At 41.3% G+C, this 22,351-nt stretch overlaps 1 long non-coding RNA gene across 1 annotated transcript in view; it reads right to left on the reverse strand.

Annotated features, from left to right (window-relative positions):
- Window positions 1–5,748: 5,748 nt before the first annotated feature.
- The window catches only part of LOC125913297 (uncharacterized), a 76,336-nt gene continuing 59,733 nt past the window's right edge, over window positions 5,749–22,351 (reverse strand). Inside the window, exon 3 of the long non-coding RNA XR_007454971.1 lies at window positions 5,749–6,037. This is a non-coding gene — a long non-coding RNA (uncharacterized LOC125913297). The remainder of the gene's footprint in view (window positions 6,038–22,351) is intronic.

Here is a 22,351-nt window from a genome sequence, read left to right on the forward strand (position 1 = left end):
AAAAAAAAAAATCTCAAGGAAAAACACATATATATCATGCCCAGCACAGAGCCCACCACGGGGCTTGAGTCCATGACCCGGAGATCAAGACCTGAACTGAAATCGAGTCGGACACTCAACTGACTGAGTCATTTGGGTGCTCCCCAAGTTTTCTTCTTAAGAAGCTAATAAAGGAATGATAGACTAAACTCAAAGTAAATAGAAAAACAGCAAATAATAAAGAGTGAAAATCCATGAAATAGAAAACAGATAAACAATGGAGGAAATAAACAGCAAAAAAGAAAAAAAATAATTTTTGAGAAAATCAATAAAATTGATAAATCCCTAGTTAGATTGAACAAGGAAAAAATAAAGAGAAAATGCAAATGACCACTATGAAGAATGAAAGGAAGGATAGTGCCTCAAATCCTACAGAGCTTTTTTTTAAACTTTAAAAAATATTTACTTTTATTTATTTTTATTTTTCAAAAAAAAATTTTTATGTTTATTTAATTTTGAGAGAGAGACAGAACACAAGCAGGGGAGGGGTAGAGAGACAGGAAGATACAGAATCCAAAGCACGCTCCAGCACAGAGCCCAATGACGGGCTTGAACTCATGAACTGAGCCGAAGTCGGATGCCTCACTGACTGAGCCACCCAGTGCCCCAATCCTACAGATCTTAAAAGAAAAATAAAGGGATATTCCAAACAACTTTATGCCAACAAGTTTGACAATGTTTATGAAATGAATAATCCCTTGAAAAATACAATTTTTCAAAATGGGACACAAGAAGAAATAAATGACCTGAAATCTGTTAAAGAAGTTGAATTCACCATTAAAATTGCTTCCCCCACAAAGAACACTTCTGGCCCACATAGTGCTAATGGTAAATTCTATCAAACACTTAAGAAATAATGCCAATCTTAATCTCTTACAGAAACAAAGGAGGAGAGGTTACCTCTTGACCTTCTTTAAAAAGCCTAATATTCCTAATCATATTCCTAATACCAAAATCTGACAAATGCACTACAAAAAAATTACAAACCGATATTCCTCATGAACAGAGATGCAAAAAGCCTTAGCAAAACATTAGCAAATCAAATCCATCAATATATAAAAGGGATAATATATCATGGCCAAGTGAGGTTTATCACAAATAAATGCAAGGTTGGGTAAAGCAAAAACAAAAACAAAAACAAAAACAATGTAACCCATCCCATTAAAAAACAAAGGAGAGAAATCACATGAACATCTCAGCAGGTCCAGGAAAAGGATCTCACAAACCTCACCATCACTTCATGAGAAAAACTCTAGGCAAATTTGGAATAGAACAGAACTTCCTTAACCTGATAAAAGGCATCTATAAAAACCTATACTTGGGGCGCCTGGGTGGCTCAGTCGGTTAAGCATCCGACTTCAGCTCAGGTCACGATCTCGCGGTCCGTGAGTTCGAGCCCCGCGTCGGGCTCTGGGCTGATGGCTCAGAGCCTGGAGCCTGCTTCCCATTCTGTGTCTCCCTCTCTCTCTGCCCCTACCCCGTTCATGCTCTGTCTCTCTCTGTCTCAAAAATAAATAAACGTTAAAAAAATTAAAAAAAAAAACCCTATACTTAACACCACAATGGATGATAAAACATGGACCATGTTCCCTCTAAGGTCAGAAACAAGGTAAGGATGTCTACTCTCACTGTTTCTAGTCAACATGGTATTTCTTTCCATTAAGAGTCCTGAAGACTGGGAGAGACCAAGTTTAAATAAGATAAAGTTAGCTTTATTTACAGAGACACAATTTTGCATATAGAAAAATCAAAGGAATCTACCCCCAAATCCTACTGAAGCTAGTAATTCAGCAAGGTTTAAGGATATAATGTCAATATAGAAAATTTAATTATATTTCTGTGTATTAAAAAATAAACAATTGGAAAAGGAAATTAAAAGTCAATAGCATTTACAACAGAATCAATATCACGAAATACAGATCACTTTTTAAAAAGATAGGTGAGACATGTACACTTAAAGCTATAAAATATTGGGGTACCTGGGTGGCTCAGTCGGTTAAGCATCCGATTCCTGATTCTGGTTCAGGTCATGATCTCACAGTTTGTGAGTTCAAGCCCCTTGTTTGGCTCTGTGCAGACAGTGCAGAGTCTGCTTGGGATTCTCTCTCTCTCTCTCTCTCTCTCTCTCTCTCTCTTTCTCTCTCTGCCTGCCCCTCCTCCACTCACTCTTTCTCTCTCTCAAAATAAATAAACATTTTTAAAAAACTATAAAATATTATTGAGAGAAATTAAGACAAATAAATGGGGAGAGATATACCATACTTACAGGGTAGCTGAATCAACATTGTAAAGATGGTGGTTCTCACAAAATTGATCTACAGATTAAATGCAATTCTAGTGAAATTCCCAGGAAGGTTTTTGTAGAAACTGATGAGTTGATAAAAAATAAAATAGTTGGAGGATTTACACAACCTGATTTTAAGTGTCACTATAAAGCTTTATGGGATTTTTAAAAGACTATTGTTTTTATGTTTCCATATAAATGTTAGTATTAACTCGTCAATTTCTGAGACAGTAAGTTACTGGTATAAAGACAGACAAATAGATCAATGGGGCAGAAAAAAACCCACAATGACTATCGAATGATCTTTGCCAGAGGTGCCAAAGCAAATCAATGTGGGAGGGACAGGCACTTCAACAAATGGGGCTAGAATGAACTCAGCAGCAAAAAGAAACATACTATGGACACTTGAGACAATAGGAATGACCCCCAAATATCATGTGGTAGACTGGAAGGAGCCAGACACAGAGGAACACATACTTAGAATCAATATGAAGTCCCCACTCATGCAAAACTAGTCTGTGGGGATAGAAATCAGAATAGTGGTGGCCTCTGGATGGAGGGGGTGATGACTAGAAAAGCACACAGAGGAATTTTCTAGAATAATGACAGTGTTTTAGGTCTTATTTGGGGTGTCAGTTAAATGGGTCTTTACATTTATCAAAACTCAATGAATGGTACATTTAAGATTTATTCACTTTACTGTTATTATACTGCATAAACATATATTAAGGGGCGCCTGGGTGGCTCAGTCGGTTAAGCGTCCAACTTCAGCCCGGGTCATGATCTCACGGTCCGTGAGTTCGAGCCCTGCGTCGGGCTCTGGGCTGATGGCTCAGAGCCTGAAGCCTGCTTCCGATTCTGTCTCCCTCTCTCTCTGCCCCTCCCCCGTTCATGCTCTGTCTCTCTCTGTCTCAAAAAAATAAACGTTAAAAAAAAACAAAACAACATATATTAAAAAAAAAACCCTAGGCGCAGGATAAGGAGGAAGAAGACACACAAAGAAAAATTACAATATGATGTTGTAAGTGCAATGCTAGAGACACACACAGAGTTTTGTGAGAGACCATGGAAACACAAACAGTTTGAATGTGGACAAGTCTTGAGCTTACATCTATCCACAAGACAATTATACGTCTCTACCCCTCCTGGCATCCTTGCCAACTTGCTCGGAGAGAAGTTCATTCTCCAGTAGTTGAGTGAGATCTTCACATCAGGAAACAATTGGGGGTGCCCCCTGACTTTTGACTACTGGAATCTGGGACAGTTCACTGTGGTATGGTGAACTCTCCATACTTGGGGAGAAGGGGTAAAGGAGGAACAACCTAGAACCCACTTACCAGCTGTCAAATACTGGTTTTTCCTGTTTTCCTTTCCTGGTGATCACCCAGACATCCATCGGCATTTCCAACACTGCAGCTTTATGAATCCCTCCAGCACCAAATATTCCTATTACCACCCCCCCCCCGCCCCCCGCCCTGCCTTTTTTGGTCCAATTTAACATCAAGATTCAAACTATGCAAATCTGTTGAAAAATCTGGCTATTTGCAAACAAAGAGAAAATGTATTGCCTTACACACCATATAGCAAAATAAAACCAGATGGATAGGAGACAATTTTAAATGAATATCGAGATGAATATTTGTCAGAGTTCTGGGTGGAAAAGGAAATCCTGTACAGATAACTAATCGAGGGAATAAGAACAAAACAATAGATTCCTTGACGAAAATACAAAACTTAAGTACATCGGAAAGTCATTACAATTTTTAAAAGCCTTACAACAGTCTGGCAGAAAACATTTGCTACAAATATTTCAGAAAAAAGGATTTATATCCTTCATTACTAAAGAAGGAAAGAGAAATACTGCCATTACACTAAAAAAAAAAAAAAAAAAAAAAAAAAAAAGGTAGGCAATGGACAATATGAATGATTAACTTAGAAAAACAAAAGTTCACCTCAGGAATACCCAAACAAATAAAATAACCCTAGGATACCATTTTTAAATCTACTGAAATAACAAAGTGTTTGAAAAATGACGACACTCAAAGTCTGGTAACATCAGCATTTTTCCCCCCACTGTGGAGGGAGTATAAATTAGTGCAGTCTTTCTGGAAAGCAGTTAGGCAGTCTTGCATCAAAAATCTTAAAAAATAGTCTTGTCCTTTAAGAATTCCACATGTATGAATCTATTGTGAAACAATCAGAAGGGTGAACACATTTTAGACACAAAGATGTTTAGTAAAAATGGAAAACTTTACCTAAATGAGCACAACGACTGAATTATGTGCAATTGACTGAATAAATTATTGTATACCAAAATAATGGAGTATTTTTCATGTTTTAAAAGTCTGTTTTAAAAACATTTTTGAGGAGCACCTGGGTGGCTTAGTTGGCTGAGCACCAACTTTGGCTCAGGGCATGGTCTCGCGGTTCGTGGGTTCGAGCCCCACGTCAGGCTCTGGGCTGACAGTTCAGAACCTGGAACCTACTTCGGATTCTATGTCTCCCTCTCTCTTTCTGTCCTCACCTGCTCATGCTCTGTCTCTCTCTCAAAAATAAATAAACATTTAAAAAAATAATAAAGGGGAAAGTCTACAGAGAGGTAGAGAGAACACACTCCATGGGGTGAACTATAGCTCCAATTTCCCAACTGCATGGTGACCCTGGACAAGTCACTTTCTCTGGGTCTCACCTTCTTCGTTATAAAGGAGGCATAGTGGCACCTACTCACCTTACTTCCCGAGGAAGAGTAAATTAGCTGGATAGGCACTGTGAAATTTCTTTGTTCTACAAATCTAAGGAATGATTATATATCTGCTGTACACTGGCTTGTTACAATGTGAGGATTTTAGTCTTGGGTGACCTTATATTTCCTTTGCTGTGTGATTTTGGGGTGTAGGGCGTATCAGGTTCACAACTGAAAGCACTGTCTTGCTCATCACAAACCAGGCTGAATGGTGTGTGCCACCGTCAACACATGACCAGTAAAGCCACATAAAAATAAACACCGCAGACCAAGTCTCCCTCTCTCTGAGAAGGAGTCAGATTCTGGGAGTCATAGCCCTCTCCCTACCCCCTCTTAAATCATGGAATCTTGATTATAATAGGGGCAGATAGAGTAAGTGGATGTTGTTGCCAGTAAAGAATGCGATGGCTCATCTATTAAAGACACCGGTGACCATACTCTTAGAGAAACAGTTTTCTGCACCTTCTGTAGATGGTCAATCTGAACAACATTGAGATATCACCTGTATGTGGCAGCCATAACTGAGAAAACAGGAAATGCAAAAAAATTATACAGTGATTGAGGTTTATTTTGTTATGGTTGTTTCCCCTTAAAACCGAGAACTGCTATAAATTGCTGATAGTCAAGAGTTTATGCTTTAGGGGAGCCTGGGTGGCTCAATCAGTTAAAAGTCCGACTTCAGCTCAGGTCATGATCTTGTGGTTCGTGAGCTCGAGCCCCACATTGTGCTCTATGCTGACAGCTCAGAGCCTGGAGCCTGCTTCGGATTCTGACCTTCCCCCGCTTGTGCTCTCTCTTCAAAAAGGGATAAACATTTAAAAAAAAAAGTGTATGCTTTAGAGTCAGAACACTTTAAGATTGAACCCCAGTGGCTTACTTGTCTAGATGTGTGATTTCAAGTGCTCCCATCGGTCTGCACCTTGGTTTTCTAATCTGTTCATCCGAGTTATTTTCAAACTCATGGGGCTGTGCTGCGAATAAAGGAGAAAATGTATATAAGCACTTACCATCATGGCCAGCACAGAATATGTGCTCAGCAAATGAAAGCTAGAAATACTGAATAATGGCTGTTATCGTGATCATTGTTTTTACCAGAATATTTTTGCTTATATAGAAGTCAACTGCATTCGTATACACTAACAGTTATAAACTAGAAAGTGCAATTGAAAAGAAGACACTGTTTACAATAACAATCGCACCACACACAAAATTAGGCACCTAGCAGTACACTGAACAAAGTATCTGCAACACCTCCATGAGAACGAAGAAAGACCTAAATGAATGGAGAGTTAGATCAGGTCATGATCTCACAGTTTGTGAGTTCGAGCCCCGCATCAGGCTCTGTGCTGACAGCTCAGAGCCTGGAGCCTGCTTCCGATTCTGTGTCTCTCTCTCTCTCTCTGTCCCTCCACTCTCTCTGAAAAATAAATAAATATTTTAAAAAAAGATTATGTGTTTCTAGTGGAGATACTGTCCAATATAATAGGACCTCAGAAACAGACCCTTGAATATATGGAAATTTGATATTTGAAAGACTTGGCATGGAAGGTCAGTAGGGGAAAAGAGACTATGTAATGAATTAACCTGGGGGAGAAAAAGAATATCCGTATGGTGGGGGGAAAAGTGAAGCTAATTTTTTTTTTATTTATTTTTTATTTTTTAAAATTTATATCTAAATTAGTTAGCATATAGTGAAACAATGATTTCAGGAGTGGATTCCTTAATGCCCCTTACCCATTTAGCCCATCCCCCCTCCCACAACCTCTCCAGTAACCCTCAGTTTGTTCTCCATATTTATGAGTTTCTTTGGTTTTGTCCCCCTCCCTATTTTTATATTATTTTTGTTTCCCTTCCCTTATGTTCATTTGTTTTGTCTTTTAAAGTCCTCATAGGAGTGAAGTCATATGATTTTTGTCTTTCTCTGACTGACGAATTTCACTTAGCATAATACCCTTCAGTTCCATCCATGTAGTTGCAAATGACAAGATTTCATTCTTTTTGATTGTCGAGTAATACTCCATTGTATATCTATACCACACCTTCTTTATCCATTCATACATCGATGGACACTTGGGCTCTTTCCATACTTTGGCTATTGTTGATAGTGCTGCTATAAACATGGGGGTGCATGTGTCCCTTCGAAACAGCACACCTGTATCCCGTGGACAAATGCCTATTAGTGCAATTGCTGGGTTGTAGGGAAGTTCTATTTTTAGTTTTTTGAGGAGCCTCCATACTGTTTTCCAGAGTGGCTGCACCAGCTTGCATTGCCACCAGCAGTGCAAAAGAGATCCTCTTTCTCCACATCCTTGCCAACATCTGTTGTTGCCTGAGTTGTTAATGGTAGCCATTCTGACAGGTGTAAGGTGGTATCTCATGATTTGTATTTCCCTGATGATGAGTGATGTTGAGCATTTTTCCATGTGTCGGTTGGCCATCTGGATGTCTTCTTTGGAGAAGTGTCTATTCATGTCTTTCACCCATTTCTTCACTGGATTATTTGTTTTTTGGGTGTTGAGTTGGATAAGTTCTTTATAGATTTTGGATACTAACCCTTTATCTGATATGTCATTTGCAAATACCTTCTCCCATTCTGTCGGTTGCCTTTTGGTTTTGCTGATTGTTTCCTTTGCTGTGCAGAAGCTTTTTATTTTGATGAGGTCCCAGTAGTTCATTTTTGCTTTTGTTTCCCTTGCCTCCAGAGACGTGTTGAGTAAGAAGTTGCTGTGGCTATGATCAAAGAGGTTTTTGCCTGTTTTCTCCTTGAGGATTTTGATGGCTTCCTGACTTACATTTAGGTCTTTCATCCATTTTGAGTTTATTTTTTTGTATGGTGTAAGAAAGTGGTCCAGGTTCATTCTTCTGTATGTCGTTGTCCAGTTTTCCCAGCACCACTTGCTGAAGAGACTGTCTTTACTCCATTGAATATTCTTTCCTGCTTTGTCAAAGATTAGTTGGCCATACATTTGTGAGTCCATTTCTGGATTCTCTATTCTGTTCCATTGATCTGAGTGTCTGTTCTTGTGTCAGAAAAGTGAAACTAATTCTAAGTTTGTACCATACAGAAAAATATCTCTTGATAACTCAAGGACTTAAATGACAAAGACAATAATACCTTTATTTTTCTTTTTAGGAGAAATTATAGGTGAATATATAGATACAGATGATATAGATATAGATATAGATATAGATATAGATATAGATATATTTAACATTTATTTTTGAGAGACACAGAGAGACAGAGCGTGAATGGGGGAGGGGCAGAGAGAGAGGGAGACACGGAATCCAAGGCAGGCTTCAGGCTCTAAGCTGTCAGCACAAAGACCAATGTGGGGCTCGAACGCATGAACTATGATATCATGACTGGAGCCAAAGTCGGACGCGTAACTGACTGAGCCACCCAGGCGTTCCATGAACATATATATTTTTAAGTTTATTTATTTATTTATTTTGGAGGAGAGGTGGGGGAAGGACAGAGAGGGAAAGAAAGAATCCCAAGCAGGCCTCGCACTGCCAGCACGGAGCCTGACACGAGGCTCAAACTCACAAGCCACAAGATCATGACCTGAGCTGAAATCAAGAGTTGGACGCTTAACTGACTGAGCCCTAGGTGAATCTATTTCTAATCTTGGGATAGGGAGAAAGTTTTAAACAGAAATGCTAACTATTAAAACTTGATGTCTTATTAAAATGAAGAAATTCTGCTCACCAACAGCCACCTTACAGGATGTGAAAGACAACTTACAAATTGGATTGGGAAAAGGTATTTTCAACACATGAATTATCAGGTTAATTATCAGGGGCATATAAAGAAGTCCTACATTTCAGTCAAAAAACATCTCCACCCCCCACTTCCCAAAATGGCACAGCCATAAACGGGCAGTTTACAGGAGAGGCAATAACATAGAAAGATGTTCACCTTGAGGGAAATGCCAATCAAATCCACAGTGGTTATTTTATACCCATTTAAGTAGCAAAAATTAAGAATTCCAACCTACTAAGTATTGGAGAGGCTATGAGTCCACAGGATTTTTTATACTCCACTGGTAGGAGTGTAAATGTGTACAAACTCTTCAGAAAGCAGTTCGACATTATCTTAAATGTCAGCCAGATACCTGCCCCATGACCCAGAAACTTCTAGATATATATCCAAGACAAATTACCGAACACATAAACATACAAGGGATGTTTATAGCAGCATTCTTCCTAATGGTAAAATCTGGAAACAACCCAAATCTGCAATTATTAGAATATACCACAGTGTATTTATCCATTCCCTTGGTATATTCATATAATCGAACACCATACAGCAGTGGAAGCAATAGATTTCTGTTACATGTAACAGTGTGAATGCTGTATCTGACCTCTGAGGAAATATGCCAAGGTAGGATTAACTGTGGGAAGTTTTCCTTAGGAGCAATGCTTGTGGAGAAAATGGGAGGAAGTCTGGGGGAGTCATAGACTGCGATGCAAATATGACCCCAAGTGAAGGAGGAGGAAAGGAGGGTTGGATGGAAGGGATGTAGACTGTACTAGATCTGCAGACGATTCGGCAAGTTCACCTCGGTGTCCTTGAGCGAGCGTCAGCTGTCACAGGAGCCCTGTGTCTCCCAGGACTGGGGCTGTCTCAGTGTCTCGACCACACTCAGTCACCAGCTGGGAGCAATGTCCTAGGGATCCGCAGGAATCGTGGTCTTGGCACAGCTCAGCAATGTTCACAATAGACAGCAGAGAAGAGGGCCCTTGGTCAAGTACACCTGCATTCTCATGGCCACCAACAGATGCCTTAACAATATAATATTGAGTGGGGAAAAAACCCCCAACAAGATTGCATTCAGGAGAGTATCCTCTAATATAAAGAATAGTTAAAAAAAAGAAAAAAGAAAAACTACATGTTAAAAAAAAGCAGGGGAATGACACACACAGGAGTCAGGACAGTGGGTGGGCGCCACAGAAAGACAGGATGGAAGACAAGTATGCAAGCTATTGTAATGTAAGCTATTGCCAACAGTTTCCTTCCCGTGTTGATGGGGGGGGGGGGGCTCCTGCATTTTACTTCTATTACTTAAGAAAAACAAGTCAGCGAATATATACATGAAAACACACATATGAACAAAGAGGGCCATGCAAGGATCAAAAATGAAGAGTGTTTCATGAAAAAGAGATTATCATCAATCTAATTCTGTGACTCTATATCCAAAAATATTGCCTCTTTTCTCTCCTATGCTCTGATATGTTTCTCTATAATTGTTAGTGACTGAGCTGTTGATGGATGAGAGACACTGCCTATGTATCACAGATTAAATTATAGGTTTGTTAGGATCTCCCCGATACGGTAATCTGGAACCTGGATGTCCCAATTTAGGATCTCTTTGATGGTGTGTTCGAAGTCCAGGTGCTAAAATAGGAGCAGCGAAAATAGTTAAATGGTAATAACATTGCTGTACGTGGGCTTTCTCCAAGTACTAGTTGGTGATCTCCTTCTCAGACTAGCGCCTGGCGTTCAGAATTCTAGGAGTAGAGACCTAGCCTCTAGGGCATGAGGTCCAAGGGAGCAGGGAGACGGCAAAAGATAAGAGACCACAGGGTTATCAAGAGGCACTATGGTACCACTGGTTAAAGACACAGACTCTGAAGTCCGACTCCCTAGGTTTGAATCCCAGTTCTGTCACATTTTCAGTTTGTCACCTAATCTCCGTGGGCCTTGATTTCCACATTTCCAGAGTAGGAATAACAGTACTTTCTCTGTAGTGTGGTTATAAAAATTAAATGACTCATTATACCCAAGATGCTTGAAACAGAGCCTGGGAAACTGTGTAAGTCAGAATGAGCTAGGTTATGGTACAGTAACCGGAAACTCCCAATTGCTAGTGTCTAACAAAAAAGTCGTATTCTCCAAGCATAGAAGGCCAAGTAGCACAAGGTGAGCAACTCTGTGCACAAGCTTTGGAATGGAACCTCTCTGAGCCCTCGCACAGAGATTCATAAAGCCAGGGGGAGAACACTTACGGTACTCTTTAACAGCTCTCTTTACCCAATAGCAGGAACTGCCCACTAAGCCCCATGTGGTTTCTGCTTCTAAGGTGAGGGTTCTGCTCTAGATCTCCCCATTACAAGATCAAGGTAGATAGAGCTTCCACTATTAGGAGAACTGTCAATTGCTTTGGCAAGGGAAAGAGACACTATGTGCAATGGTCTTAAAATTTCTTCTCAGATGTGTCACACATCTCATTGGCTGAAGCGGGTGACTGCTTCAAGTGGGCAAGGAACTGGGAGCCCACTACATTCCTGCAGGGAGGAGAAGCAGGATATCTGTGAACAGTCCAATGGACTGTGACATATCCGGTGCTAAGTGTTAGTTATTATAATTCTGGAAGATCTGTAGTGCCAGCTGAAATATGTTAATAGGATATCCGGGAGGAACCAGAAAGGCAGTTCAGCCTATGCACAAGTCCCTCCTCTACCAGTCTGCTGTGTCTCTAGTGACCATATTTTTTTAATGTTCGTATCACTAACACCTAGAAGCACCCAGTCGGTCTTTGATAAATAACAGAGACATACACCAGGGACCAAATGACCAAAGAATAAAGAGTGACTTCTAGAGAATGCTCCTAAAGTGACTTTTCCTGGGCCAACTCCCAGATTGCTAGTTGAGGCCCCCATGTGGGTTTTCTAGGCTCCCTCAACCATGTATTTTCTGATATCAGAGTCCTGGAAGGAAGAGTCCCCTGGGTAACCATTTCTGCTCTATGGATCAATTGCTTCATGCTCTTTGCTGCCACTATTAACACAGCCACGTGAAAGATCTCCTGTAATAGAACAGAAGTGTGTTTGAAGGAGACAGAGGAATAAACATTCTTTAGGTCAACAAGCAAATTCACAAGCTCATTAATGGCATGTACATGACACAAGGCTCCAATCCACTTCGTCGTGAGACATGTGGCCACTCTGAGTGGAGCCAGTGGACTGCTTCAAAGCCTATGAGGTTCTTCTATTGACTTTGAATTAACCACTCAGGAACGAATAGATACCATTTATTCACATTTAGCAAACATTTCATGTATAATGATGACTGACTAATAACATGGGCCCTGTTTTCATGCAGTGCAGGGACTGTTTTCGGACCAGTGCAGGGATTTCGAGGAGAGGACGGTCATCAAACAAATAAACACATAGATCAGTCTATAATTAAAACTGATATATATATATATACTTTGAAGGAAAAGGTCATCATTCTATGAAAACACGCAACAATAGGACCCCATCTAAGGAGGGGGGAGGGAGTGAAAAATAGGGGGAGGGAAGGGGCCTGGAGCACAGTCAGAAGTGACCTTCTAAAAACAAAGTTGGAGCTGATATCTAAAAAATAACTAGGGATTGAACAAATCAAGTTTAGGGGTAAAAGGTGGTTTTAGGCAAAGAGTAATATAGGGGCAAAGGGTCTGGAGTAAAAAGGTGTATGGTAAGTTTTTAAAACTAAAAAAAAAAAAAAAAAAAAAAAAAAAAGTTTCGGCCAGAATGTAGAGGTAGAGGGAGAGTAGTATAAGACAAAGTTGTGCTGCAGGTTATATTAAGAACTTGGTCTTTATCTCAACAGTCACAAAAAAGCCTTTGACAGAAGACCCTTTGGGAGGATCTTTGGATGGGGGACCAGAGGGGAAGAACTTATATGAAAACGCAGCAGTGACCTTCAGCACCTTAACTCTGGAGTTAGGGTTCCCTGCCATCTCCTGCTAATGGTAAGGAGGGACAGTGGACACCACCATTTGCTAGTGAGTTCCACTGAACACAAATCCTTCAAGATGTCTCTTTCAAAAAGTATTGTGTTCAAATAAATTTTTGAAGTAGTTCTATGCTACCTAGCACCCCTGGAGAGCCATAAAACACAGTAACTATATACAAGGTCAAGTCCTACAGGAAAGATCAACATTGCTCAGGCCAATATTTCTAAAACTTACTGATCATGGAGGCATTGTATTTTCAAATAAATCTGAGTTCCAACCTGTGGGGCTAATATTCAGTGAAATACTCTTTTAGGCTGGTGTAGACAGCTTGGGTTTATTCATGATCATAAGTAGCAGTTTAACGTTTATTTTATTTTTGGGACAGAGAGAGACAGAGCATGAACGGGGGAGGGACAGAGAGAGAGGGAGACACAGAATCGGAAACAGGCTCCAGGCTCCGAGCCATCAGCCCAGAGCCCGACGCGGGGCTCGAACTCACGGACCGTGAGATCGTGACCTGGCTGAAGTCGGACGCTTAACCGACTGCGCCACCCAGGCGCCCCAGCAGTTTAAAGAATAAGTAGCCCTCCCTGATTTGTGGGGTATATGTTCCAACATCCCTAGTAGATGCTTGAAACTGTGCATACTACCAAACCCTATATAGGTACTATGTCTTGTCCTATACATATATATCTATGATAAATTTTGTAAATTAGGCGCATTAAGAGTAACAATAACTAATAAAACAGAACAATGATAATAAATGATAATAAAAGGCATATGAATGTGTTTTTTCTCAATCTCTCTCAAAATATCTTCTTGTACTGTACTCGCCTTTCTTCTTGTGATGATGTGAGGTAAATGATGTAGATATTGTGACATTAGGCTACTACTGATCTTCTGACAATATATCAGAAGGAGGATCATCTGTTTCTAGACCACAGTTCACGGTGGTTAACAAACTGTGGAAAGTAAAACCAGAGAGAAAGGGCAACTACTGTAAAAAGGAAACCTTTCATAAACATGGATTTTTCAAACACAGATAGTAACAAGTAACCAGCCAGAAAAGCCATAACTGCCTCCAAAACACCAATGTGTTGAACCCCACAGTTGAGAACCACTGGGCAGGAGGCCAATAAGAAGAATGATGTCTGGCCAACCAATGGCTTAGGAACCCCAGGGAACCTATTGATTGCTCTATTGATTCCAGACTGTTCTCTGACAAGTGTGTCAGAAGAAATCAACCAAAGGGCTCCGGAAGTATAAAGCTTCAAGAGCATGGTCTTTGAGAGCCAACCTCATGGCGGTCTTGATCCATAAGCTGGGGCTGTGATTGCACAGGACTGCTTAGACTAAACCCTCTTTTTTCATTACTAAGTCTGTGAGGAAAATTAAGTCCAGGTTCCTCACAGAAGAAGGGCCAGAGCTTGTAGTTCAAGGAAGAAAGAATCAAGGATTGCATGGTGGACACGTGATGGTGGGTGCAGAGAACTGGAACAGAGGGCAAGCCTCGCAGGTCTTGGGCTGAATCACAAGAGGAAATGAGCACAACATGAAGAAAAGAGTGTCCTGGGCTGGAGGGAGAAGGATGTGGGAGCACCAGGCTTACCAATGGTTGGGGCGTTGGAAAGTGAAGGCTCGCGGAGAAAGGACTTAGGGACCCTGTAGTCCTAGTTGCTTGTCTTATGGATGGAACCCTCCAACCTTCCCCGTGGCACACAGCTAGAGAGCATATGAGCCCAGGCTTGAATGCCAGGCCTGTCTACGTCAGCCAAGTAGTAAGAGCAGTGGCAAGGCTGGCAACGTAGTATTAATCATTTAAATAAAAACCAGAATTAATCTCCCTGGAGCCTGAATTAAGTATAAAGAAAAATTTTTTGTGTTCCTTAAGAGACAGGAAGAAAGGCTAACATTTTTAGATATACATAAATCTGGGAAGAGAAAATAGGCAGTTCCTAAAATGAGACAGAATTTTTTCCTTTTTCCCATTCATTCAGAAAAATTTATATTCGCTTTTTTTGGTTCCAAACAAGATCAAGTAAACACAGGCAACCTCACCTCTCTTATTAACTACAACTAAAAACCTTGGGCAAAACCACATAATTGAACTTTCAGAAGGCTCTGACAGGTGGATGAGAGCAGGCAGGGTGAGCAAGGATCACTGGAGTCAAGAAGAGGACGTGGTGGTGATTTCTGAGGCTTCTGTTTTGAGGTTTGTTTTCTGAAGGGGATAGGTCCTCTTTTTGCCCCTTATATATCCTGACCTGGATGTTAAAACAGCCTGAACTGCCAGTGGATGCACACAAACATACATACATAAGCAAGCAAGCCAGCCCCAGCGAAAGCCAGAGCGTCTGGAAAGGGAGGACGTGGCAGGACCAAACCCTACTCCAAAGCCCCAGCTTTCCAACCAGAACACTAGGAAGGGGAAACCCTGGGAGACAGAGGGTGCAGAGCAGGGTGGGGAGGCATGAGAAAGGACTCCATTAAGACTGCATATGAAGTTCCTGGCTCACGCTTGAACTGAGTATGTGTCAACCAGCCTAGAATCAGCCCCGTGAAGACTTTGAACGCTGAACTGTAGGGGAGACCATGGCCCAGGTTTCAGACTGGCAGCTGAGCGGTATATAGGCTGGGCGGGTCAGCAGAGCGCTTGTAAATGCTTTCAAAACTAAATGGACATTGGAATCACAGACCACAGAAAGTAGACCAGGTTGTACCATCTGAACCTAACGAGGTTGCCTGCCTGGTTAAAAAAGAAAAAAAAAGTATAAACTTTCTAGATTTAAATAGACTCAGAGTTTCATGACATAATAGTCAAAATATTTAAGATGCAACCCCAAATCACTTCACATACAGAAGAACAGGGAGACATAGATAACTCTCAAGGGAAAGGCAGTCAACACAAGCGAACATTGAGAAGACTTCAGTATTGGAATTGTTAGACAAAGACCTTGTAATAGTTATTGTAAACCATGCTTCAAGAAGTAAAGGTAAATATTTTTTTATATAAATGGAAAGATAGAAGTTTGCAGTAAGAACAAAAGCTATCAAAAGGAACTAAATGGAAGCTTTAGAACTGAAAAACTCACTGGCAAGACTCAATAGAATGGAAAAGAACTCTACCTCATAGAATACACAAAGCTTAACTCAAAATGGATCACAGAACTGAATACGGAATTAGTTTTAACTTTAAACACATGAGTTAAATTAGAACTAAATATAAAGTTAATTTGAACTCATGGAAGAAAAACTGGAAAAACACTTTGACTTTGGGTTAGACAAGAGTTCTCAGAAATAAGAAATAAGGATCACCCACAAGGAAAACATGGTTAAACTTGGCTTCATACAATAGAGAAGACTTTATTCTGCAAAGGAGATTGTTAACATCCTGTGAAAAGACAAGTTCTAAGCTGGAAGAAAGTCTTTGTGATCACCTATAAGACAAAGGATTTGTACCCAGAATATATAAAGAACCCAAGATTCAATGAACAAAACAAAGAACATATTTTAAAATGGGCCAAAAATTGACATACACGTCACCAAAGAAGATATATGGATGGCAAATAAGGTGCTTCAGGTTAATAAGATTAATAACATGGATGAAAAGATGCTTCAATGTAATTTATTAGTGATGCGCTGATTAAATGGCAATTCTAAGTGTCAGTGAGGATGCAAATCAACAGGAGCTCCCACACAGTGCTGGTGGTAATGCAAAATGGTACAGCCACTCCGGAAAAATGGCTTGGGAGTTTCTCATCAAGCTGAATACATGTTTATCATACGACCCAGCAATCCCACTAACAGGTATTTATTCTAGAGCCATGAAAACTTATGTTCGCTCAAAAAACTGTACACAAATGCTGATCGCAGCATTATTCATAATCACCAAAAGAGTTTCAGTGGGTGACTGGATAAACACACCGTAATCCATCCACACCACAGAATACTAGTCCGCAATAAAAATGAATGAACTATGAACACACGCAATAACAGAGGTGAACTCAAATGCATTACGCTAAGTGAAAGATCTCAGTATGAAAAGGCAGCATGTGATAGGATTCCATTTCTAGGACACGCTGGAAAAGACAGTGTTGGAACAGAGAACGGATCGGTGGTTTCCAGGGACTGTAAGTGGAAAGAGGGTCTAACTAAAAAGAGGTAGCAGGAGGGAATGCTTTGGGATATTCCACTAGTTCTCCATCCTGGCTGTCAAAATCCATGCAGTGTAAAAATTTACACACAGCACACCAAAAGGTGAATTCTACTCTGTAATTTTTTTAAAGGTTATTTATTTATTTATTTATTTAATTTATTTAGAGAGGGAGAGAGAGAGAAAGAGAGCGCACAGGTGGGAGAGGAACAGATAAAGAGGGAGAGAGAGAATCCCAAGCAGGCTCTGTATCATCAGCGCAGAGCTGGATGCAGGACTCAAACTCACAAACTGTGAGATCATGACCTGAGCTGAACTCAAGACGCTTAACCAACTGAGACACCCAGGTGCCCCTACTCTGTGATTTTTAAAATAAAACTTCAGGGAGTTCCTACTGTATGCCATAATCTCTAACAATAGAAGGGCGATTTGATCTTTGAAACTGAATAATGTGAAAATGTAACTTTTGAGATTTCCATGAGTCTGGTTTTCATCCCCGAATTGCCTTGAATTCTAATCAATTTAATCTATTCTAGGGCTTTCTGTGTCTGCAGGCCTGCCTCGGACTAGGGGAAAGAATGGTGTGACTCGTGATATCACTGGGAGTCAGAGGTAGGTAAGGACTTAGATGTTTGATTGGAAATTTTAAGAATTTCTTTCACTCATGGTTGGTGCTGACAAGTAACTTGAAACCACGGAGCAGATGCTGTGACGGGGAACAGCTGGGGACCAAGCACCATCTTGCCCACAGCAATAGAGGCAGAGTTTCAGCTAATCCTGTGGTCGCTTAACCCTCCCTGCATGCGGTTCCAGCTGGCCTTTTATTTGGGGTGGGAATGGGAATTGATATTCAAATGTGTTCTGTAAATATGATAAAGGTTCTTCGTGTCTGTGATGACCCAAAGGGGAAAAATGGGTGACGCTGACCAGCTATATAAGAGAAGACGACCACGGATGTAAAAAACTGAGTGATAACTTCATTACTGAATGCAATACCCCAATACACGTTTCTGTCCCTCAAAGGTGCCCAGACTCCAGGCAGAGTTCTTTGAAGCCAGGGAGTTTACTACATGGAAATCCAGGCGGCTCTAGGCTGTAAACAGAGTAAGTTTCGTTTTCACTTAAAGTGAGACCTACTCACTCAGGGAGGAAACTTAGCTTGGAAAGTACAGGTGTGCACCCCCCTCCCCCAACACTGTGAAGACAGCCCCTCCCTGCTACAATTAGAGGAAGCAAACTCCCAGCTGACCACGGAGATGAACACCGCTGTGATTATTTTCATTTCAAAAAGGATCCACTTAAAATATTTACTCTGGTAGTTCCTTCAAGTGTGGACCACCTCTGGGGGCATTTAGATTTTTCATAAATCATTAAGCACCGGGCTGAGGGCATACAGTGAGGGCGAGTTCAGAATCCTTGCCAATTGAAGATTAATAAAAGCGAAGGGGCCGTCATCCCGGCGATGATGCTGTGAGTCGATGGGAGGGATGGGGTTATGATTTACACCCCGGGCTTTAGGAAGTGTGTCCGTGGAATGAAGGGAACGGTCTGGGTGATGCGGAGGCGGGAAACCGCTCCTCCTAAGGTGGGTTGCTGGGTGCCACGAGAAAGTCAGGAATGTCCTGTCACCTCTGCCCATTTGTCCTCTCTCCCCTCAAAGGGCCTGTGACTGGAGGTGACAGGTTTTGGTGAAGCTCAATGCATTCTGCCTCTGGGCCTCACTTGCTCATTATAGAAGGGCTGCAATTTCATTCCAGATCGGCAGTGTAAAACCTGTTGTCATATTTTATGTGATGATGTTAACTCTGCTATGAAATTATACCCTGAGAATACCCCAGAGCCGGCTCAGTACATATAAATAGCCATTTATCAGATGCAACCCGTAATCTTCCCGCTGCTGTGACCCTTTCTGTAATTTTCCCTCAGCTGACAAGCTACAAATGAAGAGTGTACTTAGATTTCAGTTATGAGGTTTAAAATATGGATGTGGATATAAAAAGCTAAGCCCTTCAAGAAGAAACCAGGGAATTTTCCCATTAAATTCTAAGGGGCTTCATCCATCTGCTCTCTAATCGTACAAGAATCCTGTGATCCCTTCGCTGACCCCTCCAACACAATCTCTCCCCCACTGATTCTGTCACCACCACCCCCCTGCCTGGCCCACCACCCACGTATGTACCCATTTCCTCACACCTACGAGCACACACACTTTCCTCAGATGTGCTCACAGAACGTCTCTGCTAAGCTGTGACCCTCATCATCTTTGCGGACATACTGTTGCAAGCTGCAAGCACAAAGTTGTTTTTATCCACAAAAATCAACATTCACACGGTAGTACCGGGTGCCAACCACTATGTACTAGATACCTCACACATCTGGTCTTATTTTATATATGAGGACACACAGGCTCAGAACAAACTATGTCTACGATGACACAGAACTACATTGGACCCAGAGTCTGAACCCAAGAGTAGCAGACCCTGCATTGGTGTCTGTGGCTGGGGTAACCACCACAAACTTGGTGGCCAACTAATAGGAATGTGGTCTCTCACAGCTCTGAAGGCCAGAAGTCTGAAATCAAGATGTCAGCAGGTCACACTCCTTCCCGGGCCTATAGGAGGGAGTCCGTTCTTCGCCTGTTCGGTTTTTGGTGGCTCCCCGTGCTCCCTGACTCCTGGTTCCTGGACTTGGCTCCATCTTCACATCACCTTCCCTGCATGTGCCTCTCAAAACTCCCTCCACCTCACTCTTCCAAGGTCACATGTGATTGCATTTAGGGCCCATGTGGATGTGTCAGGATGAGCCCATTAACTTAATCAAGAGCCATAACTTAAGCACATCTTTCGCCATTTAGAATAACACTTGACAGATTCCAGAAATTGTATGTGGGTATCTTGGGGGGTGTGTTAACTTTTCGCTGGCCACAGACTTCGAAGCTGTCAAAACCCCATTTCTGTGGTCCCCATCACTAATGCATAAGAAATCCTCGAGCTGGACCTAAGGGTTGCCTCACCTACAAGTGCACGTAGCTCCTGAGCCAGATCCAGTTACTTGAACTTTCCAGGGACCTGAAATTCACAAACTCCTTTGGATTCAAACATCAAGACATGAACAAAACAAGATATCTGGGAAGCGTAAGTGAGGAGGCATTACCAGCCACAATCACCTTAACTGAGATCAGTTTATCAGATTAACCCTCATCACTCACAGCCCTGCAGAAATGAGACACCAATCACGTCAAGTCTGATGGCCTAGTCAGAAGGATTAACACTTTCTTCAGGCACATTATGTTGACAGGAACAATGGCTTTGGAATGTACTTTGAGCCACGTTTTTTGTTTTTCTTTTTTCTTTTCTTTTCTTTTCTTTTTTCTTTTCTTTTCTTTTCTTTTCTTTTCTTTTCTTTTCTTTTCTTTTCTCAGGCACATTATGTTGACAGGAACAATGGCTTTGGAATGTACTTTGAGCCATGTTTTTTGTTTCTTTTCTTTTCTTTTCTTTTCTTTTTTTTTTTGAGTCCTATCTGACAGACACCAGAATATCTGGATGAAAAAAAAATGCAACATTTAATTAACTGTAAGTTTTATCCACAGAAAAAATTTTATATGCTTGATTATTCACAGCACTTAGCTATCTGGCCATCTCCTTTTAGGTTTAAGTTGTTTGTCAGATTGGCATTTCTTGATCCATTTGTTTGTTATTTCCATGTCCCCACACTGAGAACTCTCCAAGACATTTTGCTTTTCCTCCTGGAAAAGACCTTTTTTGTAACCTTTTTAAAAATGCTTATTTTTCGAAGAATTTTATGTCAACATGAAAGAACATCTTTGAAAGGATAAAAAAAAAAAAAATCACCCCTAATCCGACCAACCTAGCAAACAAGAGTTTTCAGGAGGAGAAGGTTCTAACATTGAACATCACTACGCTCCTCCAGCAACAGCTTGAGACTGTATGTAAAAGAGAAACAGGAAAATATTTGCTTTTCAGTTGTGAGGCAAAGAACTACTTCAAGAACTGATTAAAACACTTAGGTACCCTGGCAACAGTCTTATGAATAAATAGGTCTTCATCACGCCCTGGCACCAGAAAATGCTGACGGATGTGCTCAAATAAGTGGGCAATCACCTGGTAAAATCCCAGGTACTATGAATCTTCACTGTGATTCGTTGGAACTTTGTGCTAGAAGTTTGCCATAGAAATCGGATGGAGTCCCTGGGGATGTTGGGATTTTCCAGGGCAAAACGCTCTCTTGGTGTCTCACCGACACCTAAGCCACCGCTTTTGAGCCCAAGGAATGTACTCTTAATTTTAGGATTACTGGGAAATACAAGAGAGACACTTATTTTCCTGGAGGGCAAACACTACTAACGTGAGGCTCTCTGGGAAGCCTTGAAGGGGCACCAAGGGATGAATCTAGACTGGATTTTTTAAGATTGCCTCCGTGTAGCCCAGGGTAGCCTGCATTTCCCTTTGTGTCCTGAAGAATGTGTGGATGCACATTATTGGTTGCTTGGCGAAAATCGTAATAAAAAGGAAGCACACAGGTGCTAATGCCAGCTTGCCTTGTGTGAGCTCCAGTTCTGTCACAGATCAGCTGTGTGACCTCTGAAAAATTAATTGACCCCCCCCAACCCCGTGCCTTTGTTTCTACATCTGAAAAATGGGGATAACAGTAGTACTTGCTGCCTAGGATTATTTGAGGCCTGAAGGAGCAAAGTGCTTAAAACTTCACAATTGGTGTATGCTCTGTAAACATCAGTGACTGTTAGTATAACACCTGTCTTTGGAAAATCATGCTGAGTCCAGGGATTTTTACCCCTTTATTCCCCCAAGTACTCACAAGCTGTCCGCTAATTAGGACAGCCCAGGATTTTTTCAGGGATTAGCATCAAGCCCACTGGGTGTTGGTTTCTGAAATACGTACCCCACTTCTTAGGAGAGAGCACCACGTTTGTCCTTAAGCCAGCACGGGTCCTCATGCCCCACTCGCCTCAGGTTTTATGTAAGGGTTCACAGACACACCTGGACATCTTTCATCCGGCCAACAGATTTGAGTCCATTTAAAGCAAGTAAGGGAGACTCTTACTGTTTATTCAACCCGGTACGTACTCAAATCCTGTCCTAGCCAGTATCACACTACCCGTTACCATTTGAAGATCATTTTCCTTGACAGAAAAGATGAAAGAAACACATGAAATGAATTGTTCTGCCTTCTTTGTGCTGCTGTTAACACCCAAACTGCGCTGTGGACATAAGCTTCCTTGTTCTTCTTCCAACCCCAAAGATAACTGAAAGGTCTTTCTGATTACTAGTAGGCTTCCAAGCCTCCCCTAATTCTGTCCTTTACGTACAGAAAAAGGGACCCATTCTTTGTGTTTGCTCCCGGCTGGATGTTCTTTGTTCACTCAG

Source organism: Panthera uncia, assembly GCF_023721935.1.
Source record: "Panthera uncia isolate 11264 chromosome C1 unlocalized genomic scaffold, Puncia_PCG_1.0 HiC_scaffold_4, whole genome shotgun sequence".
Taxonomy (NCBI): domain Eukaryota; kingdom Metazoa; phylum Chordata; class Mammalia; order Carnivora; family Felidae; genus Panthera; species Panthera uncia.